The sequence below is a fragment of the Bufo gargarizans genome, chromosome 5, assembly GCF_014858855.1.
Source record: "Bufo gargarizans isolate SCDJY-AF-19 chromosome 5, ASM1485885v1, whole genome shotgun sequence".
Taxonomy (NCBI): domain Eukaryota; kingdom Metazoa; phylum Chordata; class Amphibia; order Anura; family Bufonidae; genus Bufo; species Bufo gargarizans.
This window is the reverse complement of record NC_058084.1, coordinates 123,700,569-123,718,626: the sequence shown is the minus strand read 5'-3', so window position 1 is coordinate 123,718,626 and position 18,058 is coordinate 123,700,569.

The following is an 18,058-nucleotide window of genomic DNA, read 5'->3' as shown; positions in this document are numbered from 1 at the left end:
CTCTGCCTTCGCCTGGTGCTTCCACTGTGCCCCCGCTGTCAGGTGGGAATGCCACCAGCAGCGCGTCTACCAGCGTGCTCTTATACTCGCGCATCTTACGATCACGCTCCAGTGACGGAATTAAGAACGGTATGTTGTCCTTGTAACAGGGATCCGGCAGCGTGGCCACCCAGTAATCAGCACAAGTTAGAATGTGGGCAACTCAACGGTCGTTGCGGAGACACTGCAGCATGTAATTGCTCATGTGTGCCAGGCTGCCCAGAGGCAACGAAAAGCTGTCCTCTGTGGTAGGTGTATTGTCTGTGTCCTCTGTATTCCCCCATCCATGCACCAGTGATGGCCATGAGCTGCTCTGGGTGCCACCCTGCTGTGAACATGGTTTCTCTTCCTCCATCGCCTCCTCCTCATCCTCCACCTCCTCATCCTCCAGAACTGTGCCCTGGCTTGACAATTGTTTACCTTGGGTTTATGGATGCAGGAACCCACCCTCTGAGCCATTTGCGAATGACTGGCTGGAAACCCTATGAAATGATCCCTCTTCCTCCTCCTCCTGTGCCAGATCCTCTTCCATCATCGCCAGGAGCGTTTTTTCAAGGAGGCATAGAAGTGGGATATTAACGCTGAGAACGGTGTTATCGGCACTGACCATGTTGGTGGAGTACTCGAAACAGCGCATCAAGGAACACAGGTCTCGCATGGAGGCCCAGTCTCTGTTGGTGAAGTGGTGCTGTTCCGCCGAGCGACTAACCCGTGCGTGCTACAGCTGAAACTCCACTATCGCCTGCTGCTGCTCGCACAGTCTGGCCAGCATGTGCAGGGTGGAGTCCCACCTTGTGGGCACGTCTGCTATGAGGCGGTGAGTGGGAAGGCCGAAGTTATGTTGCACCGCTGACAGGCGAGCAGCAGCAGGGTGAGAACAGCCAAAAGCGCGCACAGACAGCCCGCACTTTATGCAACAGCTCTGACATATCGGGGTAATTGTTAAGGAATCTCTGCACCACCAAATTCAGCACATGCGCCAGGCAAGGGATGTCCGTCAAATCGGCTAGTCCCAGAACTGCTACGAGATTTTGCCCATTATCGCACACCAGGCCTGGCTTGAGGCTGACTGGCACAAACCAGTCATCGGTCTGTTGTTCAAGGCACGTCCACAGCTCCTGCGCGGTGTGGGGTTTGTCCCCCAAACAGATAAGTTTTAAAAACTGCCTGCTGTCGTTTATCCCTGGCTGTGCTGAAAATGGTGGGGAATGTGTTACGCTGACCAGATGGGAAGCTGGTAGAGGATGAGGAAGCAGAGTAGGAGGAGGAAGCAACAGGAGGCAAACTGAAGCGCCCTGCAATCCTCGGTGGTGGAAGGACATGCTAAACTGCTATCCGCCTCAGGCCCAGCCACCACTGCATTTACCCAGTGTGCTGTTATGGAGATATAATGTCCCTGACTGTGCTTACTGGTCCACGCAGCCGTAGTCAGGTGCACCTTGCCACAGATGGCGTTGCGCAGTGCACACCTGATTTTGTCCCCTACTTGGTTGTGCAGGGAAGGGATGGCTCACCTTGAAACATAGTGGCGGCTGGGCACGACGTACTGTGGGACAGCCACCGCCATAAGGCCTTTAAAACTATCCGTCTCCACCAGACGGAATGACAGCATTTCAAAGGCCAGTAATTTAGAAAGCTGGTATTCAGGGCTAGGGATCGCGGGTGGCTAGGGGGGTACTTCCTCTTCCTTTCCAGCGTTTGGGAGATGGAGAGCTGAACGCTTCCGTGGGACATTGTGGAGATGCTTGGTGACCCAGGTGTTGGTGTTGCTGGCAGATCCTTTGTTTTCGGGGTGGCAGGTGACACTGTCACTCCAGAGGTGAATGAAGAGGCCGAGACTGCAGAAGAAGTGGAAGCAGCAGGAGCCTGGTTTTTGAGTTGTCTACTCCACTGCAGCTGTTGCTTTGCACTTAAATGCCTGGTCATGCAGGTTGTGCTCAGGATGAGAACATTTATGCCTCGCTTAAGATCCTGATTGCACAGCGTGCAAACCACTCATGTCTTGTCGTCAGCACATTGTCTGAAGAACTGCCACGCCAGGGAACTCCTTGGAGCTGGCTTTGGTGTGCTCGGTCCCTTGCTGCGGTAGGCAGTAGGAGGCGTACTGTCTAGAGGACGGCCGCTCTGCTTTTGCACCCTGCTTTTTTTTCTGCTGTGCTGGTACCACCATGTACTCATCTTGAAAAATAAGTGGTTGGGCATTGGTGCACTGAATCTCTACTACTTCTGGGACAGGGCTAGGTGGATGGCCCTGGGAAACTCTGCTAACCGAGTCATCAAAAAGCAGAAGAAACTGCTGCATGACTTGGGGCTCAAACTGCTTGGCTGATTTGCAAGGGGGTGAAGTGAAAGACTGATGGACATCGGCTGCAGGTGCCAACTGTGGTCTTTCAGCAGGAGACTGGGTGGGAGACAATGTGAAGGAACTGGATCCACTGTCAGCAACCCAATCTACTATCGCTTGTACTTGTTCAGGCCTCACCATTCGTAGAGCCGCATTAGGCCTGACCAAATACCGCAGCAGGTTCTGTCGCATACTCGCACCTGAGGAAGGGGTTTCACTTGTGCGTGTCGCGGGCACAGGTCGACCACGTCCTCTCCCTGCAACAGGAGCTCCACCAGCAGCACAATGACCTTGGCCACGTCCCTTATTTGACGATTTCCTCATATTTTTCGAATTTAGGATCTTGCCCTAAATGGGTGTTTAATTAATAGTAGAATAGAAAGGCAGTATGTAAAGGGTGTATTTCGCATGGCCTGAACTAGACTAGGCCTCAATTAAATATTTCTTTGCCCAAAATGGCTGTATTTGAAATTTAATATTTCTTTGCACAAAATGGATGTATTTCAAATGCCTGAATCAAACCGCCATATGTAGAGGGTGTATCTCACATGGCCTGAACCAGTGTAGGCCTGAATTCAATATTGGTGCACCAAATGGCTGTATTTCAAATGCCTGAATAAAACCCCTGTATATAGACGGCGTATCTCACACGGTCTGAACCAGTGTAGGCCGGAAGTAAATATTTCTTTGCACAAAATGGCTGTATTTCAAATGGCTGTATTTCAAATGCCTGAATCCAACCCCTGTATGTAGAGGGTGTATCTCACATGGCCTGAACCAGTGTAGGCCTGAATTCAATATTGGTGCACCAAATGGCGATATTTCAAATGCCTGAATCAAACCCCTGTATGTAGAGGGAGTATCTCACAGGGCATGAACCAATGTAGGCCTAAATTAAATATTTCTTTGCACAAAATGTACCGTATTTTTCGCCGTATAAGACGCACCGGCGTATAAGACGCACCTAGGTTTTTGGGGAGGAAAATAAGAAAAAAAATATTTTGAACTAATTGTGGTCTGTGGGTGATGCACTGTTATGGGGATCTGTGGATGACGCACTGTTATGGGGGATCTGTGGATGACACTTATAGGGGATCCTCTCTGGATGGCGCTGTTATGAGGATCTGTGTATGACAGTTATGGGGGGGATCTGTGGATGACACATATATAGCATCTTATGCTATGTGTCATCCACAGTTCCCCTCCATAAGTGTGGGGGTCGCATTTGCTTTTATAATGGGGGTGGGGGTCGCATCTGCATTTATAATGACAGCGGGGCCCGTGCAGTGACTGTATTCTACTACACGGGCCCCGCTTACTGTACAATCATATCCCTAATACCGTAGTTAATTGTTGTGTGCACTGCATGTAAAAGCATAATGAGCGATGATGAGCGCTATTACTTACAATTAGAAGCGCTTGCCGTTCGGAGCAGGGAGGAGGGAGGAGGCAGGAGGCAGGCCGGGAGGACGGGCGCTGGCAGTGTGAGTCATCCGTCATGCGCCCACGCCGCCTGCTTCATTCATGAAGCAGGCGGCGCAGGCGCGTGACGTATGACTCACACTGCCAGCGCCCGTCCTCCCGGCCTGCCTCCTGCCTCCTCCCTCCTCCCTGCTCCGAACGGCAAGCGCTTCTAATTGTAAGTAATAGCGCTCATCATCGCTCATTATGCTTTTACATGCAGTGCACACAACAATTAACTACGGTATTAGGGATATGATTGTACAGTAAGCGGGGCCCGTGTAGTAGAATACAGTCACTGCACGGGCCCCGCTGTCATTATAAATGCAGATGCCGCCCCCAGCCCCTCCTCCCTCACAGCTGATATACCCGCCGCACGGCATCGCGGCGGGTGTATCATTGAAAACTAAGCAAAATCGGCTACATTCGCCGTATAAGACGCACTGCTATTTCCCCCCCACTTTTGGGGGGGAAAAAGTGCGTCTTATACGGCGAAAAATACGGTATGTATTTCAAATGGCTGTATTTAAAATGCCTGCATCAAACCCCTGTATGTAGAAGGAGTATCTCACAGGGCATGAACCAGTGTAGGCCTGAATATAATATTTCTTTGCCCAAAATGGCTGTATTTCAAATGCCTGAAACAAACCCCTGTATGTAGAGGGGGTATCTCACAGGGCCTGAACCAGTGTAGGCCTAAATTAAATATTTATTTGCACAAAATGGATGTATTTCAAATGGCTGTATTTCAAATTCCCGAATCAAACCCCTGTTTATAGAGGTGGTATCTCACAGGGCCTGAACCATTGTAGACCTACATTTAATATTTCTATGCACAAAATGGATTTATTTCAAATGGCTGTATTTCAAATGCCTGAATCAAACCCCTGTATGTAGAGGGTGTATCTCCTATGGCCTGAACCAGTGTAGGCCTGAATTCAATATTGGTGCACTAAATGGCGGTATTTCAAATGCCTGAATCAAACCCCTGTATGTAGAGGGTGTATCTCACATGGTCTGAACCAGTGTAGGCCTGAATATAATATTTCTTTGCCCAAAATGGCTGTATTTCAAATGCCTGAAACAAACCCCTGTATGTAGAGGGGGTATCTCACAGGGCCTGAACCAGTGTAGGCCTAAATTAAATATTTATTTGCACAAAATGGATGTATTTCAAATGGCTGTATTTCAAATTCCCGAATCAAACCCCTGTTTATAGAGGTGGTATCTCACAGGGCCTGAACCATTGTAGACCTACATTTAATATTTCTATGCACAAAATGGATGTATTTTAAATGGCTGTATTTCAAATTCCTTAATCAAACCCCTGTATGTAGAGGGGGTATCTCACAGGGCCTGAACCAATGTAGGCCTAAATTTTATATTTCTTTGCCCAAAATGGCTGTATTTCAAATGGCTGTATTTCAAATGCCTGAATCAAACCCCTGTATGTAGAGGGAGTATCTCATAGGGCCTGAACCAGTATAGGCCTAAATTAAATATCTCTTTGCATAAAATGGATGTATTTCAAATGCCTGAATCAAACCCCTGTATGTAGAGGGAGTATCTCACAGGGCATGAACCAGTGTAGGCCAAAATTAAATATTTATTTTCACAAAATGGCTGTATTTCAAATGGCTGTATTTCAATTGCCTGAATCAAACCCCTGTATGTAGAGGGAGTATCTCACAGGGCATGAACCAGTGTAGGCCTAAATTAAATATTTATTTGCACAAAATTGATGTATTTTAGATGGCTGTATTTCAAATGCCTGACTAATCCAGATGTTGTAGATTGCCGAAAAAGTCTTTTTTTTTGGTAACAGAATATGAAAGCTATATTTATTAAACTTGCATTTAACACTTACAGATCAGGAAAATGCAGTTTTTTAGTAATAAAAATTGTTTTTAAAACCCCAGAAAATGATGGGTGTATTTCTACCTTAAATTACACACTTTATAATCCATATGTTGTAGTTTTCAAAAAGGTGATTTGCAATGTCCCAAAATCTCAGATGCAATGCTGGTGCACTGAGATTTCATAAAATGGCTGCCACCCACCTAACTAACAGAATTTTAAAAGTTAGGTTTTTTTGGTTAATGAGGGCAGGGTAAAACGATTGTGCCCTACACCCACTTAACTATTTGTAGATCGCTGAGTTAGATTCTGTCCTATTCTCTCCCTGAAATCACAAGTCCAGCAGCATCCTCTCCCTACACTTGTAACAGCAGAGTGACATGCAGCGCCATGTAACTCAAGCTTATATAGAGCCTGGTTCACATGTTGCTCTGGCCAATCACAGCCATGCCATTAGTAGGCATTGCTGTGATGGCTTCTAAGGTCAGACAGTTAAATGCTTGTTGATTGGCTGCTCTGCAGCATTTCAAAAAGCGCCAAGAAACCGCCGAACACCGAACCCAAACTTTTACTAAAATGTTCGGGTTCGAGTCCGGGGTCCAAAAATCCTAAAGTTCAGTACGAACCTAAACTTTACGGTTCGTCCAACCCTACTTAGAGCATTTCCGCTGTAGCAGACCTTCAGCTGTGTTTTTGGTGGCTACTCAGACACTGTGCTTCAAAACAGGTAAGAAATTTGTTAGACAATTTTTTACTATTGTTTGATTGCAAATGAGCATAGGTTTATTAATGTGTTAAATCTGTTGGTGGGGGAGGAGCTTTTGTGGGAGTGTGTGTATATATAGTAACATAGTATTAGCTTGCCTATTTATAGCTTGCAGCATTTCTAAGTGCATTTGAGATATTCAAGAGACTAACTTTGATCTTTTCCACTGTAGCAGAACTTCAGCTGTGTTTATGGTGGCTACTCAGACACTGTGCTTCAAAACAGGTAAGGAATTTGTTACACAGTTTTTTGCTATTGTCAGATTGCAAATGAGCATAGGGTAAATAAGGTGTTAAATTTGTTTGAAAATAGCTTTTGTGGGAGTGTGTGTATAAATAGCAACATAGTATTATCTTGCCTATTTATAGCTTGCAGCATTATTAAGTGCATTTGAGATATTTAGGAGACTAACTTTGAGCTTTTCCACTGTAGCAGAACTTCAACTGTGATTTTGGTGGCTACTCAGACACTGTGCTTCAAAACAGGTAAGGAATTTGTTAAACAGTTTTTTGCTATTGTCTGCTTGCAAATGAGCATAGGGTGATTAAGGTGTTAAATTTGTATTAGCGTGCCTAATTATAGCCTGCAGCATTCTCAAGTGCAGCATTCCTAAGTGCATTTGAGATATTCAGGAAACTAACTGATCTTTTCTATTGTAGCAGAACTTCAGCTGTGTTTTTGGTAGCTACTCAGACACTGTGCTTCAAAATAGGTAAGGAATTTGTTATACAGTTTATTGATGGCTACTCAGACACTATGCTTCAAAACAGGTAAGGAATTTGTTAGACAGTTTTTTGCTATTGTCTGATTGCAAATGTGCATAGGGTGATTAAGGTGTTACATTTTTTGTTTGGAAAACTTTTGTGGGAAAGTGTGTATATTTAGCAACATGGTATTATTAGCTTGCCTATTTATAGCTTGCAGCATTACTAAGTGCATTTTAGATATTCAGGAGACTAACTTTGAGCTTTTCCATTGTAGCAGAATTTCAGCTGTGTTTTTGGTAGCTACTCAGACACTGCTTCAAAACAGGTAAGGAATTTGTTAAACAACGTTTTGCTATTTTCTGATTGCAAATGAGCTTTGGGTGATTAAGGTGTTCAATTTATTGTTTGGAAAGCTTTTGTGGGAGTGTGTGTATATATATAGCAACATAGTATTAGCTTGCCTATTTATAGCTTGCAGCATTACTAAGTGCATTTTAGATATTCAGGAGACTAACTTTGAGCTTTTCCATTGTAGCAGAATTTCAGCTGTGTTTTTGGTAGCTACTCAGACACTGCTTCAAAACAGGTAAGGAATTTGTTAAACAACGTTTTGCTATTTTCTGATTGCAAATGAGCTTAGGGTGATTAAGGTGTTCAATTTATTGTTTGGAAAGCTTTTGTGGGAGTGTGTGTATATATATATAGCAACATAGTATTAGCTTGCCTATTTATAGCTTGCAGCATTACTAAGTGCATTTGAGATATTAAGGAGACTAACTTTGAGCTTTTCCACTGTAGCAGAACTTCAGCTATGTTTTTGGTGGCTACTTAGACACTATGCTTCAAAAGAGGTAAGGGTTTTGTTAGACAGTTTTTTGCTATTGTCTGATTGCAAATGAACATAGGGTGATTAAGGTGTTAAATCTGTTGTTGAGGAGGAGCTTTTATGGGAGTGTGTGTGTTATAGCAACACAGTATTAGCTTGCCTAATTATAGCCTGCAGCATTCTCAAGTGCAGCATTACTAAGTGCATTTGAGATATTCAGGAGACTAACTTTGAGCTCTTCCAATGTAGCAGAACTTCAGCTGTGTTTTCTGGTGGCTACTCAGACACTGTGCTTCAAAACAGGTAAGGAATTTGTTAGATAGTTTTTTGCTATTGTCTGATTTAAAATGGGCATAGGGTGATTAAGGTGTTGCATTTTTTTGTTTGGAAAGCTTTTGTGGGAGTGTGTGTATATTTAGCAACATATTTAGCTTTTCCATTGTAGCAGAACTTCAGCTGTGTTTTTGGTGGTATCTCAGAAACTATGCTTCAAAACAGGTAAGGAATTTGTTAGACAGTTTTTTGTTATTGTCTGATTGCAAATGAGCATTGGGTAATTAAGGTGTTACATTTCTTGTTGGGGGAGGAGCTTTTGTGGGAGTGTGTGCATATATAGTAACATAGTATTAGCTTGCTTAATTATAGCTTGTTGCATTATTAAAAGCAACATTACTATGTGTATTTGAGATATTCAGGAGACTAACTTTGATCTTTTTCACTATAGCAGAACTTCAGCTGTGTTTTTAGTGGCTAATCAGACATTGTGCTGATTTGGACAGTTTTTTGCTATTGTCGGATTGCAAATGAGCATAGAGTGATTAAGGTGTTAAATGTTTTGTTTAAAAACAGCTTTGTGTGAGTGTGTGTATATATAGCAACATAGTATTAGCTTGCCTATTTATAGCTTGCAGCATTACCAAGTGCATTTGAGATATTCAGGAGACTAACTTTGAACTTTTCTACAGAGCAGAAAAGTTGTAGCAGAACTTCAGCTGTGTTTTTTGTGGCTACTCAGGCACTGTGCTTCAAAACAGGTAAGGAATTTGTTACACAGTTTTTTGCTATTATCTGATTGCAAATGAGCATAGGGTAATTAAGGTGTTAAATTTGTATTAGCTTGCCTAATTATAGCCTGCAGCATTCTCAAAAGCAGCATTCCTAAGTGCATTTGAGATATTCAGGAGACTAACTTTGATCTTTTCTATTGTAGCAGAACTTCAGCTATGGTTTTTGGTAGCTACTCAGACACTGTGCTGCAAAACAGGTAAGGAATTTGTTATACAGTTTTTTGATGGCTAATCACACTGTGCTTCAAAACAGGTAAGGAATTTGTTAGACAGTTTTTTGCGATAGTCTGATTGCAAATAAGCATAGGGTGATTAAGGTGTTACATATTTTGTTTGGAAAGCTTTTGTGGGAGTGTGTGTATATTTAGCAACATTGTTTTAGCTTGCCTATTTATAGCATGCAGCATTACTAAGTGCATTTGAGATATTCAGGAGACTAACTTTGAGCTTTTCCATTGTAGCAGAATTTCAGCTGTGTTTTTTTTGTGGCTACTCAGATACTGTGCTTCAAAACAGGTAAGGAATTTGTTATACAGTTTTTTGCTATTGTCTGATTGCAAATGAACATAGGGAAATTAAGGTGTTAAATTTGTATTAGCCTGTCTTATTATAGCCGGCAGCATTCTCAAGTGCAGCATTACTAAGTGCATTTGAGATGTTCAGGAGACTAACTTTGAGCTTTTCCATTGTAGCAGAATTTCAGCTGCGTTTTTGTAGCTACTCAGACACTGCTTCAAAACAGGTAAGGAATTTGTTAAACTGTTTTTTTTCTATTGTCTGCTTGCAAATGAGCATAGAGTGATTAAGGTGTTAAATTTGTTTGAAAATAGCTTTTGTGTGAGTGTGTGTGTGTATATACAGCAACATGGTATTAGCTTGCCTATTTATAGCTTGCAGCATTACTAAGTGCATTTGAGATATTCAGGAGACTAACTTTGAGCTTTTCCATTGTAGCAGAATTTCAGCTTTGTTTTTGGTAGCTACTCAGACACTGCTTCAAAACAGGTAAGGAATTTGTTGGACAGTTTTTTGCTATTATCTGTTTGCAAATGAGCATTGGGAAATTAAGGTGTTAAATTTGTATTAGCTTGTCTAATTATAGCCTGCAGCATTCTCAAGTGTAGTATTATTAAGTGCATTTGAGATGTTCAGGAAACTAACTTTGAGCTTTTCCATTGTAGCAGAATTTTAGCTGTGTTTTTTGTAGCTACTCAGACACTGTGCTTCAAAACAGGTAAGGAATTTGTTAAGCTGTTTTTTTCTATTGTCTGCTTGCAAATGAGCATATAGTAATTAAGGTGTTAAATTTGTTGTTTGGAAAGCTTTTGTGGGAGTGTGTTTATATATAGCAACATAGTATTATCTTTCCTATTTATAGCTTGCAGCATTACTAAGTGCATTTGAGATATTCAGGAGACTAACTTTCAGCTTTTCTATTGTAGCAGAACTTCAGCTGTGTTTTTGGTGGCTTCTCAGAAACTATGCTTCAAAACAGATAAGGAATTTGTTAGACAGTATTTTGCTATTGTCTGATTGCAAATGTGCATAGGGTGATTAAGGTGTTAAATTTTTTGTTTGGAAAGCTTTTGTGGGAAAGTGTGTTTATTTAGCAACATGGTATTAGCTTGCCTATTTATAGCTTGCAGCATTACTAAGTGCTTTTGAGATATTCAGGAGTCTAACTTTGAGCTTTTCCATTGTAGCAGAATTTCAGCTGTGTTTTTGGTAGCTACTCAAAAACTGCTTCAAAACAGGTAAGGAATTTGTTAAACAGTTTTTTGCTATTTTCTGATTGCAAATGAGTTTAGGGTGATTAAGGTGTTCAATTTATTGTTTGGAAAGCTTTTGTGGGAGTGTGTGTATATATATAGCAACATAGTATTAGCTTGTCTATTTATAGCTTGCAGCATTACTAAGTGCATTTGAGATATTAAGGAGAATAACTTTGAGCTTTTCCACTGTAGCAGAACTTCAGCTATGTTTTTGGTGGCTACTTAGACACTATGCTTCAAAACAGGTAAGGGTTTTGTTAGACAGTTTTTTGCTATTGTCTGATTGCAAATGAACATAGGGTGATTAAGGTGTTACATTTGTTTGCAAAGAGCTTTTGTGGGAGTGTATGTATACAGACGTGGACAAAATTGTTGGTACCCTTTGGTCAATGAAAGAAAAAGTCACAATGGTCACAGAAATAACTTTAATCTGACAAAAGTAATAATAAATTAAAATTCTATAAATGTTAACCAATGAAAGTCAGACATTGTTTTTCAACCATGCTTCAACAGAATTATGTAAAAAAATAAACTCATGAAACAGGCATGGACAAAAATGATGGTACCCCTAGAAAACACAGAACATAATGTGACCAAAGGGACATGTTAATTCAAGGTGTGTCCACTAATTAGCATCACAGGTGTCTACAACCTTGTAATCAGCCATTGGGCCTATATATATGGCTCCAGGTAATCACTGTGTTGTTTGGTGATATGGTGTGTACCACACTCGACATGGACCAGAGGAAGCAAAGGAAAGAGCTGTCTCAAGAGATCAGAAAGAAAATTATAGACAAGCATGTTAAAGGTAAAGGCTATAAGACCATCTCCAAGCAACTAGATGTTCCTGTGAGTACAGTTGCACATATTATTCATAAGTTTAAGATCCATGGGACTGTAGCCAACCTCCCTGGACGTGGCCGCAGGAGGAAAATTGATGACAAATCTAAGAGACGGATAATCCGAATGGTAACAAAAGAGCCTAGAAAGACTTCTAAAGAGATTCAAGGTGAACTTCATGCTCAAGGAACATCAGTGTCAGATCGCACCATCCGTCGTTGTTTGAGCCAAAGTGGACTACATGGGAGACGACCAAGGAGGACACCATTGTTGAAAACGAATCATAAAAAAGCAAGACTGGAATATGCCAAACTACATGTTGACAAGCCACAAAGCTTCTGGGAGAATGTCCTGTGGACAGATGAGACAAAAATCGAAGTTTTTGCCAAGGCACATCAGCTGTATGTTCACAGACTAAAAAATGAAGCATATCAAGAAAAGAACACTGTCCCTACTGTGAAACATGGAGGAGGCTCTGTTATGTTCTGGGGCTGCTTTGCTGCGTCTGGCACAGGGTGTCTTGAATCTGTGCAGGGTACAATGAAATCTCAAGACTATCAAGGAATTCTAGAGAGAAATGTACTAGCCAGTGTCAGAAAGCTTGGTCTCAGTCGCAGGTCATGGGTCTTGCAACAGGACAATGACCCAAAACACACCGCTAAAAACACCCAAGAATGGCTAAGAGGAAAAAAATGGACTATTCTAAAGTGGCCTTCTATGAGCCCTGACCTCAATCCTATTGAGCATCTTTGGAAGGAGCTGAAACATGCAGTCTGGAAAAGGCACCCTTCAAACCGGACACAACTGGAGCAGTTTGCTCATGAGGAGTGGGCCAAAATACCTGCTGAGAGGTGCAGATGTCTCATTGACAGTTACAGGAAGCGTTTGATTGCAGTGATTGCCTCAAAAGGTTGCGCAACAAAATATTAAGTTAGGGGTACCATCATTTTTGTCCATGCCTGTTTCATGAGTTTATTTTTTTACATAATTCTGTTGAAGCATGGTTGAAAAACAATGTCTGACTTTCATTGGTTAACATTTATAGAATTTTAATTTATTATTACTTTTGTCAGATTAAAGTTATTTCTGTGACCATTGTGACTTTTTCTTTCATTGACCAAAGGGTACCAACAATTTTGTCCACGTCTGTATATAGCAACATAGTATTAGCTTGCCTATTTATAGCTTGCAGCATTACTAAGTGCATTTGAGATGTTCAGGAGACAAACTTTGAGCTTTTCCACTGTAGCAAAACTTCAACTGTGTTTTTGGTGGCTACTCCGACACTATGCTTCAAAATAGGTAAGGAATTTGTTGGACAGGTTTTTGCTATTATCTGTTTGCAAATGAGCACTGGGAAATTAAGGTGTTAAATTTGTATTAGCTTGTCTAATTATAGCCTGCAGCATTCTCAAGTGCAGTATTACTAAGTGCATTTGAGATATTCAGGAGACTAACTTTTAGCTTTTCCACTGTAGCAGAACTTCAGCTGTGTTTTTAGTGGCAACTCAGACACTGTCAAGGAACCATGAACCAGACGTACAACAAGAGGTAAGTGGAAATAAGAAGGCTTTATTGAAAATCAAGCTGTAAGGCAAAAGTCCAAACGGATGGCTAAACCGAAGCGGGGTCTTGCGAAGCCAGAGGTCAGGAACCGGAAAGGGTAGTCAGACGAAGCCTGGATCAGGAACCAGCAGGGTAGTCAGACGAAGCCTGGATCAGGAACCAGCAGGGTAGTCAGACGAAGCCAGGATCAGGAACCAGAAGCAGCAGCAGTCTTAGAAGCATGTGAACACAGGAGGACCAAGCAAGGAACTGAAGCCACAGACCTCCTATATATATGAGCTAGGCATCCAGCTCCTCCCAGTGGGAAGGAGAAGCCGCAGGGTGGGAGGCTACAAGAAACCCAGAAACCAAGATGGCCGCCAGCACATGTCAAACGAAGGAGAACAGCAAGAAGGTAAGACCATGACAGTACCTCCCCCTCAAGGGCCCCTCCTCCGCGGAGTCAAGAACGGTTTCTGAGGGAAGCGTGCGTGGAAGGCTCGGAGCAAGGCAGGAGCATGGACATCTGCGGAGGGAACCCAGGAACGCTCCTCTGGACCATAACCACGCCAATGGACCAAAAACTGTACCCGACCACGGACCAGGCGTGAGTCCAGGATATTGCTCACCTCATACTCCTCACGATTGCCCACTTGGACCGGACGAGGCCGAGGAACCGAGGAAGTGAAACGATTACACACCAGTGGCTTCAACAGGGAGACATGAAACACGTTGGAGATCCGCATGCCAGGAGGAAGCGCAAGGGCATAGGCTACCGGGTTTACCCTGCGAAGCACTCGGAAGGGACCAACAAAGCGAGGCGCCAGCTTGGGAGTGGGCACTCGAAGGTTGAGGTTGCGGGTGGACAACCATACGCGGTCTCCGACCTGGTAGGAAGGAGCGGGCGCTCGTCTGCGATCAGCCTGAAGTCTCTGGCGCTGCGCAGAGACCTCAAGGGACCTCTGGATCTGTACCCAAGAAGCACGTAGGACGGAAAGGTGATCCTCCACAGCCGGAATATCCTGGGGAGAGAATATCTCCGGTAACATGGCAGGTTGGAACCCATAATTGGCCATGAAGGGAGACGTCCCAGAGGAAGAGTTCACCGCCGTGTTCCTGGCAAACTCAGCCCAAGGCAGGAGGTCAACCCAATTGTCTTGGTGATCGGAGACATAGCAACGAAGGAATTGCTCCAAGGCCTGATTGGATCGTTCTGCGGCCCCATTGGACTGAGGGTGGTAGGCCGAGGAGAAAGAGAGATGAATCCCCAACTGGGAGCAAAAGGCGCGCCAGAACCTGGACACAAACTGACTCCCCCGATCCAACACAATCTCCTTGGGCAAACCGTGCAACCGGAAGACCTCCCTGGCAAAAATCGTGGCCAACTCTTGTGCAGAGGGTAACTTCTTGAGAGGAACACAGTGGCACATTTTGGAAAACCGATCCACAATCATGAGAATGACCGTATGGCCTCGGGATGCAGGGAGGTCCACAATGAAATCCATCCCCAGGTGTGACCATGGACGCTCCCCGGTGGCTATGGGTTGCAAAAGGCCTAACGGAAGGTGCCGAGGGGACTTACTCTGGGCACAAACGGAGCATGCCGCTACATATGCGGCGATGTCGGAACGTAGAGAAGGCCACCAGAACAGACGTGAAACAGCCCAGGACAGCTGATTCTTTCCAGGATGCCCCGCGGCCTTGGAGTTATGGTAGGTTCGCAACAACCGAGTGCGCAACTCCTCAGGCACAAAACATCTGCCGTTGGGTCTCCCAGAAGGAGCACCAGATTGAGCCGCCAAAATCTGCTCACCCAGGGGAGAGGTCAGGCTGGTGCGAATGGCGGCCAGGATCTGATTCGGAGGTATGACCGAAGTCGGAATCGACTCCTCCCCGGACAGCTCGGAGTACTGCCGTGATAAGGCATCCGCTCTGATGTTCTTGGAACCGGGTAGGTAGGAGACCACGTAATTAAAACGTGACAAGAACAGAGCCCATCTGGCCTGACGTGGTGTCAATCTCTTGGCCTCAGAGAGGTAGGTCAGATTCTTGTAGTCCGTCAGGATGAGAACCGGAACCACCGAGCCCTCGAGCAAGTGCCTCCATTCTTTAAGGGCCTGCACGATGGCCAATAACTCCCTGTCACCAATCTGATAGTTGCACTCCGCGGAAGACAGTTTCCGGGAGTAAAACCCACAAGGAAGCAGAGGACCCTCTGGTGTTCTACGCTGAGACAGAAGGGCGCCTACTCCCGTCTCAGACGCGTCCACCTCGAGGACAAAAGGCAACCCAGGGTTGGGATGCGACAGAATCGGAGCCGACACAAAGGCGGACTTTAGAGCCTTAAAAGCTCGGATGGCCTTGAGCGGCCAGACCTGGGGATTACTGCCCTTCCTGGTCAGATCCGTGAGAGGCTTGGCTAGCATGGAAAAGTCCCTGATGAACTTCCGATAATAATTGGCGAAGCCCAAAAAGCGCTGCAGGGCACGGAGACCACTGGGCTGGGGCCACTGTAAGACAGCCGAAACCTTCTCAGGATCCATGGAGAACCCCTCAGCGGAAATGATGTAACCTAAGAAGGTTACCTGGGATCGGTGAAATTCGCATTTCTCAAGCTTACCGAACAGCTTGTTCTCTCGTAACCGTTGCAACACTCGTCTGACATCCAGAATGTGGGCCTCCATGGATTCCGAATATACCAAGATGTCATCCAAATAGACCACCACACACTGCTGCAACAGGTCACGGAAAACATCGTTGATGAATTCCTGGAAGACTGCGGGCGCATTGCACAACCCAAAGGGCATAACCAAGGATTCATAATGACCGCTCCTGGTGTTAAACGCGGTCTTCCACTCATCGCCCGCCTTGATCCTTACAAAGTTATATGTCGCCCTCAGGTCAAGTTTGGTAAAGACCGTGGCCCCTTTGAGGCGATCGAACAGCTCGGAAATCAAGGGTATCGGGTAAGCGTTCTTGATCGTGATGCGATTGAGACCCCTGTAATCGATGCAAGGCCTCAACTCACCGCCCTTCTTTTTCACAAAGAAAAATCCAGCCCCTGCCGGGGACGAGGACTTGCGAATGTGTCCGCGTGAAAGCGCCTCCCTCACGTACTCCTCCATGGCCTCATTCTCCGCTACCGACAGTGGATAGACTTTGCCACGAGGAGGAACGGCACCAGATTGTAACTCTATGGCACAATCGTATGGGCGGTGCGGAGGTAGGGCAACCGCACGCACCTTATCGAATACATCCCGGTACTCCTCGTATTCAGGAGGCAACAGAGAGTCCGAGGAAGTACACAGCAACTTGACAGGCCCATGGATGCAACTAGCCCCACACTGCGGTGACCACGAGAGGATCTCGGCCAATCTCCAATCGAAAGTCGGATTATGCTTCTGGAGCCAGGGGTACCCCAAGACCACCGAGTAGTGTGGAGACGAAATAACCTGGAGACAGACCGACTCTCTGTGAACGGCACCAATGGCCATCCCCACTGGAAGGGTCTCATGAGTCACGTGTGGCGGCAGAAGGGGTCTGCCGTCTATCGCCTCAAGAGCCAGTGGGGAACCTCGAGGCTGCAGAGGAATGGAATTGGCGGCAGCGAACACACTATCAATGAACAAACCACCAGCACCAGAGTCCACCAACGCCTGGGTCGTCACCGAGCCCCCGACCCAGGAGAGGACAACAGTAATCAGTGGTTTGTCAACACGGGAAACCGGGGACGAGGAGACTCCACCCAAGATCTGCCCCCGACAGGATCTCAGGTGCGAGCGTTTCCCGGACGGTTCGGGCATGCCAACCGAAAATGCCCACCGAGACCACAGTACATGCATCGGCCCTCGCGTCTCCGGAGTACCCTCTCCCCCTCGGACAGGCGAGCAAACCCCAGCTGCATGGGTTCACCCCCAGACAAGTCATCCCCAGGAGGCGTGGGAGGAGAGGGAGGCACGGGTGGGACAGCAAACGTAGGCGCCAATCTGTTAGAAGACCTCCGCAGGCTCTCCTTAAAGGAAGGTCTCTCCCTGAGTCTGGTGTCAATCAAAATCAGGAAAGAAATAAGAGACTCGAGCTCCACTGGTAGGTCCTTAGCTGCAACCTCATCCTTCAAGGCATCCGAGAGACCATGAGAGAAAGCAGCGACCAGAGCCTCATTATTCCAGCCCACCTCTGCTGCCAGGGTACGAAACTCAATGGCGTATTCAGCTACGGATCGTGAACCCTGTCTGATGGACATAAGGAGCTTCGCAGCAGAGGCACCACGAGCCGGCACATCGAATACCTTCCGAAGAGAAGCAACAAAACCGGAAAACTCGGCAACCACCGGATTGTTGTTCTCCCATAAAGGGCTGGCCCAGGCCAAGGCCTTGTCCGAGAGCAGCGAGATCAAGAAGCCCACCTTTGATCTCTCAGTAGGAAAGGCATGTGGCAGCAACTCGAAATAAATGCCCACCTGGTTAAGGAAACCTCGGCACTGAGTTGGCTCTCCCCCAAAGCGCTGTGGAAGGGGGGCAGAACCGGTCATACCCCGAAACACCGCAGGCGCAGCAACAGGTGTCGGGGTAGACTCTGGCGCAACAACCGGAGCGGCAGTAGGAGCGGGCCCAGGAGCGACAACCGACCCATCGGCAACGGAAGCTAAATGAGCCGTGCGTTCAAGCAGGGTTTGCAACGCCACAGCGAACCGACCCAACAGGTGATCCTGCTGATCAAGTCTGGCAACCAGCGTAGGTAGCGAGGATGGCCCTGTACCGTCAGAATTCATGGCTTGGTCCTAATGTCAAGGAACCATGAACCAGACGTACAACAAGAGGTAAGTGGAAATAAG